At 34.7% G+C, this 12,756-nt stretch overlaps 1 long non-coding RNA gene across 1 annotated transcript in view; it reads left to right on the top strand.

Moving 5' to 3' along the window:
- The window catches only part of LOC108449037, a 113,900-nt gene extending 107,242 nt beyond the window's left edge, over positions 1-6,658 (top strand). Inside the window, exon 4 of the long non-coding RNA XR_001865136.1 lies at positions 6,054-6,658. This is a non-coding gene — a long non-coding RNA (uncharacterized LOC108449037). The remainder of the gene's footprint in view (positions 1-6,053) is intronic.
- The last annotated feature ends 6,098 nt before the right edge of the window (positions 6,659-12,756 follow it).

Consider the following 12,756-nt stretch of genomic DNA (forward strand, 5'->3'; position numbering starts at 1 on the left):
CTAAGGTTAAAGGAAAAGCAGTGAACTGATTTCAGATAAACCATCAAAACATTTAGGGCCCTGGAGACAAAGGGGACGAATATATTGATCTGAGAGACAGCAGGCCTAGACTTCATAGAGGTTGCCAAAATAAGTAAATTAATTAGAAAAGAGAGTTCATGAACCATAAATTTAATTCTCAAAAACTTACAAGAGCTTTGGAAAGAATGTTAATTTATAAATTTCTGAACCTTACAGTGGAGTTAGATGTTGCAATTTAAAGTATACAGCAAAGTTTCAGATATAAATTTAAAGAAATATTTGGCCTGTGACAAAACATCTTTTTCTCTTAAGTTTTTGATGAAGATCTGAGTCGAACAGCAATTAATGACATGGCTCCTGATGTTCAATAAGATAATGTGTTTGTATATGTAGGCAGGGACTAGTGAAAAGATGTAGGCCTTTAATATGAATTAACAGAAAAATGGTAGATAAAGAAAAACAGGGGTAGATGGAGACGTATTTATGTTTCCAAAAAATTATTTTAAAATGTCCAAAAAGTAGTAACAAAATTAAGCAGCCATCATCAGTAAATAACTTGCACATTAACTTAACACAAATCCTAAGAGAGACAATGGAAAAGGTGAAGTATATGTTATGCTGTCTTTCTGGGGCAGTGTCAAGTCAAGATTTTCAGGAAAAAAATTAACGTATTTTATTATATTTACCAGTGTAACTGAGCAGGGGAAAAATTAAATAAAAGAAGATGTTGTTCAGTTTCATATTTCAGTAGAGTAGAGTAGAGCAAAAAAGCCTATGGGCTCCATACAGCTTTTTCAGATCTGGCTTGTCTGTCACAAAGTATGACTGTGTTTCCCATTCAATTTATAGTAGATTTTAACTCCATCTGTAGATCTTGTTTCAGTTTTTTATTATGGCATAATGAAAACCCTTGCATAACTTAGCAGCACCTTTAGAAACACTAGGGAAATTGATGTCATTTGACTAATGAAAAGGGATGCAAGAAAAAAATTGAATACTTGCTCAAAAAAAAGGTTCTACAGGAAAGCAACATTTACTAACATTTACTAACTTATTGCTACAGTTTTTGAGGTCAAGAAATTTCCAGACTCAGTGTATATAAATTGCACAGTGTGAGATTTTTCCTACCACTTTAAGAATGCATTTTAACTCCTGTGCTTCAGGACTTACAGACAACTCTGATAATTGAGAAAAGACCTAAGACTGAGGTAACATAGTCTGCTGTGTGTTCTGTGCATAACTTCTCTCAGAAGAGACAGTATGGGCAACTTTTAGACAAGACACTCAGGCAAACAAATGAAAGATCTGATATACCATAGGAATTCCTACAAACTGAGAGATGCAATAGAGTTCAAAGCTCTCAATATCACTTCTTGCTGTCTAGCTGAGTGCAGATGCTTTCATGCATTCAGACACATGCAGTCAGCATTACCTTGCCTTTCTAGCTCCCACTCCTTACAATATAAATTGCTTCTCTTTTCGTTTTTGTACTTCAATCTCTTATGAAAATACTGATCTCTTCTTATAGGATTTTTGGTACTATAATTACGTCTTTCTCTGCTTGCAAGCTCCTTATTACATTACCGGTTGAAATGATCATATGTTGATATTCTTGTTGATTCCATGATTGTCTTAATTTCTTTGACCTCACATTTCCTTTCATTTAGACTTTCTATCAAGACTGAAATATAAATTCAAGAAAAAACAAGAAAATCCATGTGAAAGCAGCAAGATCTCTTCACTTGCAGTCTCAGATGTTTAGAATGCAGACTGTGCATCAGGAAGAGAGAAAAAAATGACATTGAGATATTTGGAGAGTGAAAGTATAATCAGATAGGAGTATAGAGAGATATACAAAACTGGAATGAGACAGACAAGGAGACAGCAAAATGATAACCACATATCCAGCCATAATTACTTTGAGGTTATGATATGTACACTGTAGTGTCAGCAGCTAGCATTGTCTATTGGAAAATATTTACATATGTTATTCACCGCATAAGAGAAGAGTTTAAAGAGATCAGAAAATCAGATGACTCCATATTTATAATGTAACTGGAATAATCTCATTGGGTTTTTCATAGTGAATTTCTATTCATATATAATGTTAGATGCTGACCACTAGACTTCTAACTGCATACCCTTCTTATTTCTGTCAGTTTCTACAAAACATATAAAATGTATTTGTCTACAAGAATAGAACCAGAAGCTGAGAGTATGAAATCACTGATTTTGTCTTCTATCATATGTTAGATGGGCATAACTGCCCAATAACAACATGGAACAGCATCTATGGGAAACCCACTTTATTTTTTCCCGTATTTTGAATGAATTCTCAAATTAGTCAGTTACATATAAAGCATCAAACTACCTGCTAAAGGCAGCCATGAAGTTTTTACATGTTTTCTACCACTAGAAAATGCAGAGGTTTTTTTTTAATTTATGTCAAAAAAAGAATTTTTTGCTGCTTCAAATTTGCCTGATTGTTAAGAGTTCTAGGAACAAAGGAGCTTTGTGTTAAGCCAGAGTTCATTTCAAGGAGAAAGGGATCTGAGATTTGGGAGCTGTAAGGGCTTTCAGATTTCTTGTGCCTGAAACTCAGCATATCACACAGAGACTTGGGCAGTCAGGGCAATTAATCTTGTTTATTTAAGAAAAAAGTTAAAATAGACTAGTTTATTTTTTTAGCAATAAAATGTTTGAATGCTTTCTAGCATTCAAGATATTTCAAAACAACAAATTTTAATTTTAGTTTCTAAAGATGCTTAGCTATATCTATAAATAGACAAAGAATTTCCCCTATGTTAAAATGAAAAAATTCCATTTTTCATGCGGCCATCATTTCACTCTTTCAGATCGCAATTCCTCGCTCTAATTAGCTATCTCCCAACAGCAAACAACTGCTGGTTCCACTAAGAGTTTGTCTTCTCTTTGCCCAGTCCCTGATATATGGTAGAAATCTTATTGGGACAAGAGTAGAATTAAGATCTCTTTAAATTATTATTTCAAAATGTGTATAACTTATGAGTGAAAGTTAACTGGTTTTTATTGCACTTATTCTTTGATCTGCTCTGTTATGATCAGTTATGTCAGTAATTCCTCAAGTTAAGGGCTCCAAAATACATCTAATTAGGCAGTGCACTAACAGCAGATGTCTTAGTTACCCTACGCAAGACTAGTCACAGGAGAAGGTGCAGTTCTCCTGTGAGGTTGTGATCACTCTTGCAATAAAAATTCTGCATTTCTTTCTGTTGTGTGTTTGTGTGCTTGCTAACACTATCCTAAGTCATTGGTGCATCCTCAGGTACTTACAGAACATATTGAGAACGTCTTTCCAAAACTGATGTAGGCTCGAATCAAATATCACACTTCAAAGAATTTTCTAAATAGTGTCTACTTTCAGAAGTAGCATCACACTCAGTTTTAACTTTCTCTAATAACATGAATGAAGACATTCTTTAAGAATTATTCCCATGCTATAGATTTTGCTTGCTTGAGTTTTTAAATTAAAATTTATTTATCAGTACTCTATGTTTGTTATCATTAAACTGAGGGCACTCATACTTTGGAGATTTACTTACGGTATTCAGAAAGCCTGTGTAAACATCACCATGTTTATCTCTAAGCATGTTTGTTTACCACTTACACATTGGCATCATGGACATCAGATCATTTTTAACTATGCAGAAAATTACATGGATCTACAAAATAAATACTTCTTATTCAGCTCAGTATTGCAATTAGTTCCAAAGAATTTTCAAGTAGAACAATGTAAATGAATTCACAGATTTGGTCCAGAGTAAAAAGCTGCACAATGTAGATACTAACGCAAGAGGTCTCAATAACCTAGAGAAATTCTGGAAAGTACCTAAAAATACAAAGTGTTTGCCTGCAAACATATAGTCTCTCACAAGCTTTAAAATTAATAAGAAACTTTGCAGTAAGAATACTGACCAAGGTGCAATGGGATTTTCCAGAGAATAATGATATTATGGGTCCATTTGTTCTTTAGAGATGCCTGATAACTCAGCCCTCATCAGGGCAGGCAATGTTATTCCCATATCTCCCAAAGGTTATGTATTTTATTCCCCCTATTTCATAGTGAAGGCAAGTAAGTGAAAAAAAAGTCAATTTTGTTTGGAGTTTCTTATATTGTCCTTCAGAATAGTGCTGTAACACATCACGTAAAAGAAAACTAAAAGGACAGTGAACAATGCCAGATGCTAATAATGCTAACAGTGATCTCTGAACGATTCTCACACGTAATTGAATGTGTCTCTCTACTGACTAATCCCAGCACTTATTTCAAACGTGAATGCTTGATAGATATGCCAATATTTGGTCTTGTTCTTGTCCTTGACCTTCTCCAGTATTAAACTGTTGCCTGTGTTGCACTGTCAGCTGCAAGATGAACAAAGTTATGAATGAATTATGATGCCACTGGAGCAGCTTTTATGAATATTCTTTTGCAAAATTAAAGATTATCAATGCCTCACATCTCGATCATCATTCCATTATAAGACCATGCTACTGGTGCAAAATGTATATGCCTTCTCTAAGCCAAATTCAACTCTATGTCACTCTGAATCTAAAATAACTCTATTAAATTCAGTAGAATTTCATTTCTGCATATAAATACCCAGTATAGCTGCAAGCAAAAAAAAAAAGAACTGTATTTGACGTAGCTGTCCTATATAGATCTTTCTGTCCTATATAGATTTATCTGACTGGACTTCCTGTTTATTACTTAATAGTTAACAGGTAGAAATACATTTTTAAGAATTTTCAGTATGTCAGACTTTTTAGGATATCCTCACAAGACAAATTAATCTATCAATAAAGGTGCCTTCCATTTCAAAAGTACTACAGCCTCTCATTTTTGTGCGCTATAGGAAGTATATAATGGCTTCCAGTGGAATATTAATTCCACTTAAATGAAAAGTGCCTTTTATATTTGAATGTATTTATGAAACTGTGAAAATGGGGTTGTGCCTAGCATTGCACAGTAATCCATTGAAGGATTATATTGAGGCACAAGACAAGTACAAGTGCCTAAAGTAATCTGGGCATGTGAAATAAAAACAGGCAGAGGAAAATGAAAATACTAATAGCAGTTCCTATTTCTTTTTCTCCCTTTCAGTTTTGGTTAACTGCACTGTTTGACTAAAATCACCTCTCAATTTTGGTAGGAAACATTTTCATCAAAAAATGATACATAAAAATAGAGACATTCTTTTTTTTTACTTTTGAGCATTGAAAGATGGTAGCTGTGTTTGTTCTTTCTTGGTAGTCTAACTTATTTTCATACAAAAACACTCAACAATTGGAAACCAACCAGCTGGATATAAGGAAAACATCCAGGCAAAATTTTGTGTTCTATTATAATTCCTCTTGGAAACCTTAAAAATTAACTTTTGTCCTTTCTCTATTATGAATCATTTAAAGACAGGTTTAACTTCTTATTTATGTACTGATTTCAAGTTGGGATCTCTCAAGAGTTTACAAAATCTCTGGATATGAGTGAATTTCTTGCTGAATATTTGTTGTATCAATTATAGACTGAAAGTATTGATGTAACTGATGATCTGTTTTCTACATTACTGGACTACCATATTTCTTGGATTATAGGAATAAAGATTGTTTAAGAGAATTCCAGTAGAAGAAATTGCCAAGGCCTTGTATGTCAAGCAGCAGTTCAAACACATTCACATATTTATAGGATCTTAGTCTTCTGCAAACATTAATTCAAACAAAATCAGTCTTTATCTTATTGATAACTGAATATCATGGGCTGAATGATATTACTGAAAACAATACTTTCACATGTGAAATCAGTAGAGCAGTCATCCGTACCAGGACTTAAGGATAACCACGTCAGTTGTCCAAATCGAACTAGTTTTATGGTATCTTCTTAATCATGTATTGCTGAATTCTGTTCTTCATTACTGATTCCCAGTAATGGAAAAGTCAAATGAAGGTATAAATACACTTTTTTATCAATGCTTCTACTTTTCCTTCCCTCCATTATGCAGCTGCCCATGAAAGAAGAGATGGCCAATATTCCTATATCTGGCATGAGGGATGATGCAGAATTGTGGAGTGAGGAAAGCTGCTCTCCCAGTTGGAAACATCACATTTGAAAATGGTGATGACTGCTTGAAACCAAGTGTCAGACCAGTCACACAGATTTGGAGCCGCAAAGAGAAAGAAGAATGAAGAACAAAGGAATGGCTTCCCACACCTGCAGCAAGAGAAACATAATAAGCAAAATAACAAAAAAAAATTTTTTCTACAGTATTTTTTTATAAGATATGGGAGTGAGTCTATACTGAAAGTTGAGGGTTTGGAATCCTTTGTGATACTATTCCTCTTTTCATTTATTGGCTTGCTCTTCCCTCTGATTCATACTGCAGATCACTAAGATCTCTGGAGAACTGCAAGCATAGAATCGTGGAATATCCTAAATTGGTAGGGACCCACAAGGGTCATCAAAAGTCCAGCTCCTGGCCCTGCAGAGGATCACATGAAGAATCAGCATGGTCCTGAAAGCATTATCCAAGCACTTCTTGATCTCTGTCAGGCTTGGTGCTGTGACCACTTCCCTGGGGAGCCTGTTCCAGTGCCTAACAACGCTCTGGGTGAAAAACCTCTTCCTAATATCTAACCTAAACTTGCCCTGATACAGCTTCATGCCATTCCCTTGTGTCCTAATGCTGGTGACCAGAGAGAAGAGATCAGTGCCCACCCCTCTTTTTTACCCTCATGAGGAAGCTGTAGACCACAAAGAATTTTCCCCTCAGTCTCCTTTCAGCTGAACAAGCCAAGTGACCTCAGCCACTCATTATAAAGCTTCCCCTCATCCCATCGCCGTGGGTGACCCAGATTAGAAAAGTGTGCAAAAAATTGACTCTCTCCTGTCGAAAACCACAACAGGGAAGAAGAAAAAGAAAGGGGGATTGTTGGGAGTTATGGTGTTTGTCTTCCCAAGACACCTCAATGCATTATGGATCTCTGCTTTTGTGGGGATTGCTGGACACCTGCCTGCCCATGGGAAGTGGTGAACATTCTTTTTTTTTTGCTTTGCTTGTGCACAGAGCTTTTGGTTTACCTATTAAACTGCCTTTATTGCAATCACAAGCTTTATCACCTTTCTGATTGTTTCCCCCATCCCAATGCAGGGGAAGTGAGTGAGTGGCCAGGTGTGGCTTAGTTGGTGAATGGGATTTAACCATGACAACTATGGAACAAAGCCCACATGAATGTCACACTACCTGTTGCTAGAAAACTTTAGGATTACTAATTTATTTTCTACTTCATTTGTTATTTGGAAAGCTGGGCTACAACACACAATAAGTTGCAGTGATAAGTGCATTTTTCTACTAAGGAGAGAAGGAAAACAACAAAATGGCTGAAGTCAACGGTACAAAAAATCCTTTGTTTGGGACTCGGCCCAAAGGGTAGGACTAGATACATGATCCCAGATGTGAGGAACAAATAGCCCCGATATAAGCACCAAATGAAATCTAACTGAGTGAGAGTGGAGACCTTCTTCAGCTATGTTCCAAAATTAATGTCATTCAAATAACTTCTACAAAGGAAAAGGCAATACAGTGCATATTTTATCTCATTTCTTTCTTTAGAGATCCTGAAACTTCACTTTGCAGTCCCATTTTTATAATACCTTCCCTTCTAAAGATATGGTTGATGCCTGGACTTGGAGAAAGGAATTGTCATTTGAAGTAGAATTTTATTTTTAAAACATGCACTGTTTGTCAAAAGCACATCCACAAACAGGAGAAAAATATAAGAAAAGAAAATAATATTATCAAATGCATGCATCTTACTTCACAGATAGACTTTATAGCAGCATAAATCCATGCATCAGAAACATAAATTACACACCGTGTACCCAATATCTAAACTTTTAAAGTAGATACGTAAGAAGTTTGAAGTAAATGATCTAGTAAATGGTCATCCCAACTACATGAATTTCAGGGAACCAAAAAAGGTACATCCAATGTAATCATCTGTAAAATGCCTTGACTTTCCAGTCCAAGATCCTGGCTCACAGAAAGTTATTTTCATAGCTGGATTTCTATACTTAAATGCAGTGGTAGAAGGTATAAAATTGATCTGCTGCTAGCTAAGGGTGCTTTGGAGATTTTTTTGGTTTGGAACTGGACAGCAATGATAGTACCAGTTGTGGCTGATCTTGGTATGGACGTTCATTTGTTTGACATAATCTTGAACAAAGCTCCACTGTAAGTATTCTTCATAATACTTTGTACAAAATTACAGAAAATGTATTATTTGATTTGTATGTATAGGCACTGAAAGGTGGTGGCTCTGTTTATTCTTTGATCTGCACTTGAAATAATAAAGAAAAATCTAAAACCAAATCAGAACTCATCAAAGGAAACATCTGAATTAAGCTTTATCTTCTCCTTCATTTTCAAAAAATAATTTCTTTTCATAACATAAGAAAAAAAGCTGGATTCTTTTTGTTTGCAAACTTTCTAATGAGAAAGTTAATTAATATATCAAAATATCTATTTTTCAGTTCCCATATTTTTCCCATAGAAAAAATAAATTTATGGATTACTCAGTGTTTATTTGCCACAATAATTACTTGCTTTGAGTGCCTTTTTTCATACTTCTTTTATTGCATTCATTACTCCTGAATAAATTTTTATTTCATGAACATAATGATTTCTTTACTTTGCCTTTCAAAGCAGATACATATGGTTCCAAATATGTATCAGTCTTAAGAACTATTTGTTTAAAATTTCCATCATTTCATTTGTAACACAATAAAGATTGACACACAGCAACTCACTGTGTGATTATGGCAAATTGTCCAGATGTGCTTCTTTGAGCAGTACCACAGCAAATATTCTTTTATGATTGGATGTTGCCTCTAGCCTCTCACTAATTTCTTTTCATTTGTAACTACTCTAGAAAATAAAATGGTCAGCAACAGCCATTAAAAAAATTGGATCACTGAGATCCACTGAAGTTTTAAGACTTCAATGCTCATTTGCTATTCCCAAACAGTATTTAGAAGTGCAACTTTTGAATCAATAGGTAATTATTTCTTCCTTTTTTTCTAGGGGGGCAGTGACTGCCTTTGTAAACCAGTAAAACAAGGTACCTCTATGGCAATGCAAGGTTATCAGTGTGACCGTATGCTCAGTCAAAATTTCCACATTCCCATAGGACTTGGGCAGGCTTCCTTATGCTTCCAAAACATTTGGAAACATTTTGCAAAGATTTTATTCTCATTAATTCAGAATTAAATTTTAGCTTAAACACATACAACTAAAATAAGAGATAAGCAAAGTCCAGCAAATGTCTATTTAATAGTTATCGAGAGAAGTGTGAATGTTTCTTATTTATTAACATGTAAAATCATTTCAATAGCTGTAAATATTTAGTGAACTTGTTATATATTACCAAAGAATAAAATATGAGCTTAAAGTTGTGAAGAAGTACTACATAAAAAACCACTCATTGCTGAAGTCGGAAGCAGCTTACAAAGAAATTAATTTTTTTCCTGAGAAAAATAGGTAGCCTAGGAGAATAAATACAAAGCTTATGAAGTAAAAGCTAAACATATTTTTTAAAATGATTGTAATTAAGGGTAATTTAGGTACTTTTCAAAGTTGTTGATTATAAGAATTATAATAAAAAACCTTCAATTATGACAGATGAAGCACATAAAATATTTATTTATTTGTAGTTTCACTCTATAGTAAATACAGCTTTACTCAAGCCCAGATTGTTTTACTTAGTAGAAAAAAACAAGTAATTATATCCTTTTTTAGTAAATATATAAAACTGATATTTAAATATTTAAGAAGACTCATCAATTTCACAAGAATTTTAAACTGGAAGAGCTGTTAGAAAATATTTACTAAAACTGTTATTAGAAATAAAAGAAATGGCCTAATTTACTTTGTTAACAAAATAATTATACAATCCACAAAATTGTGGTAACAGCAAAGAAACTAAAAACAAATCCACAATGAGAACATAAAACTGAATTCATCAAAAGTTTATATCCAGGATTTTGAAACCATAATATAATTCAAGTGGAGAATCTCTTTCTACAGTAGTCCAATGTCATGACTGTAACCTCTGACAGAAACAGCCACCAAAAACCTCAAGCAATGACACCTAGATGAAAATAAAACCTCCTGCACTTGTTAGGCAATGGAAATATTTTAAAACTTTCCTCATTTACTGTATCAAATAGACTGTCCAATGGCTGGTAAACCCACATCAAGATAAGCAGTTCATAGAAGCAGAGAATATCTCAAGTACAAAGGGACCCACAAGTATCATCAAGTCCAAATCCTTGCACCTTGCAGGACTGCCTAAAACATATGATTAAGAGCATCATCTAGATGCTCCTTGAACTCTAATAAGCTTAGGGCTGTGACCCTTCCCTGGGGAGCCTGTTCAGTGACTGACTACCTTCTGGCGAAGAACCTTTTCCTAATGTCCAGTCTGAATTTTCCCTGATGCAGATTCATTCCATTCACTTGGGTTCTAATGTTCCTCTTGAGGAAGTTGTAGAGTATGGTGATGCATCCCCTGCCTTCTTTTCTCCAAGCTGAACAAACTGAGTGACCTCTGCTGCTCCTCATAAGTCTTGTCCCCAAGACATTTCACCATCTTGGCCACTCCCTACAATGTATTCTAATAATTTGATGACCTTCCTAAAATGAGAGACCCAAAATTTCTCCAGGGGATGCCAAGGTGGAACCACACTAGTGCAGAGTACAGCTGGACAATCACCTCCCTTGACTGGCTGGAGATGCTGTGCCTGATGCATCCCGGAAAAGGGTTGGCCCTTTTGGCTGTCAGGGCACGCTGACTCAGGGCACAGGGAATAATTTCCAACCTGCCATTGACCCAAACCTTGAGATCTCTCTGTAAGCCAATTTGCATGCACTCACTCTTGTTAAATTTCTATGTTGATTCCCTCTTGACAGCAGTATATTATCAGTGATCCTCTCCAATCTCTTCCTGAATTTTTGCTCATGTACAAAATCAGAAAAAAAAAAACAACAACAGAAAAACAAAACAGAAAGAGTTTTGTCACCTGAAAATTGTCTAGTGCTTTTAGGAACAGTAGAAAAAAACTGTACTAAATCTGGAATTTACTTTGAAACATTAAGTGCTGTGGGGAGTATTCTGCTCTTGGATGTGAAAGGCAGAGCTTGATCATTGAAGTTTTCATTTTCTGCATGCATAATACTTCCTTTAATATCTTATATAATTGTATATCCTTTGTATTTTAAAATAAAGCCTTTAAAAAGGATTTCTAAGCAGCAGAGGGAAAAAGTGCATTACAGGAAATAGACTGCAGAACAGTATTAATTTATAGAAAACACTGGATAATTTGAAAAGGGAACTGTTTTTCATTAAAAAAGTAGGAAAGATATGCAGGACAAAAATGACAGGGAGAGACAGAAACAGATAAACAAATCTCTCATATTCAATAGATTCTGTATAACAGCAATCCTACAACAAATTGTTGAAGATCAGTTGTAGAGATCTACACTGAGAGCTAAAGTAAAGCCAATTCAGATACAAACAGTGGCTCAAATCACAAGCATGCAACTCTTAAATGCAGATTATCCATCAGGTTTCAGTTTGTACTGATGATACCTCTTCACATAACATGTCTTTCTGAATTATTGTTGGACGCAGCCCTGTGCTGCTTAATCTGCCAATTTAACCTTTGGCTTGACTGCAAGTTTTGTTTTGTTTTCCTCTTATGTTTTTTCTTTTTTTGTTTGTTATTGTCTATCTACTTTGTGTTTGAGCATTTGAGTTCCTTCAATATTTCTGTTTCAAAACAACCAGTACCTTTTCTCATCTTTAATCTCCCATCCTCTTATCTTTAATCTCCCCGCTCCTGCTGGTTCTGTGTTGTTTCTTGCTGTCCAGGAATGAGACTATTGAAAGGGAAACTGCTATTCTTATAAACGAATGAAAAATGATTTAACTTTTTTTTCTTTAGGAACAGTATTTTTATTTTTACAGTCCCACTATATGAAGATAAAAACCATTAATTCAGATTACCCTGATAAAAATCTTTTTAACATTAAATTCTAAGTTTAAGAGTCTGTTATAGAAATGAGATTTCAATTAATCAGGAGTATTGATTAATTCAGTTTCAGATACTGGTTATTTAACACTGGGTATACCCACAAAATGTGAATGTGAAGGAAGTAATTTTGTTTCTCGTCTTTGCTTCAGAACAAAATTAGTGGAAAAAGTTAATTGCAATATTAAAAAATCTTTCCTTTGTACCAAAATCATTTGTCAAAAAGACTGTGAGAAAAAAAAAAGTCTAGATTACACAATTTAAAATTATATAGTTTCTGAAAAACACAATAAAATATATCATAATTACAATTATTGCTTTCATTAGAAATAGTATGGGAAGAGGGCAATGGGGACACTTCCAACCAGCAGAAGAACTGTGGCTCTTTCCTTTTTCCTTAATATTATTCCTTGTCATCTCATTGCCTTGTTTAAACACATTGTTCATCAGAACAAAAGATCTTGAGCGCTGCTCAAGTATGAGGATCTCCAGATATTATTAGTGAGAGGTATCAACAGCTATGCTTCCAAGGAACTTACTTGCCTTTGATGTAGCTCTGAATGATACAGCACTGTTGGATACACACCGAGCTTTCACATGAGTAATTTATCCTGTCA

The sequence above is a fragment of the Corvus brachyrhynchos genome, unplaced genomic scaffold (assembly GCF_000691975.1).
Source record: "Corvus brachyrhynchos isolate BGI_N302 unplaced genomic scaffold, ASM69197v1 scaffold29, whole genome shotgun sequence".
Classification (NCBI taxonomy): Eukaryota; Metazoa; Chordata; class Aves; order Passeriformes; family Corvidae; genus Corvus; species Corvus brachyrhynchos.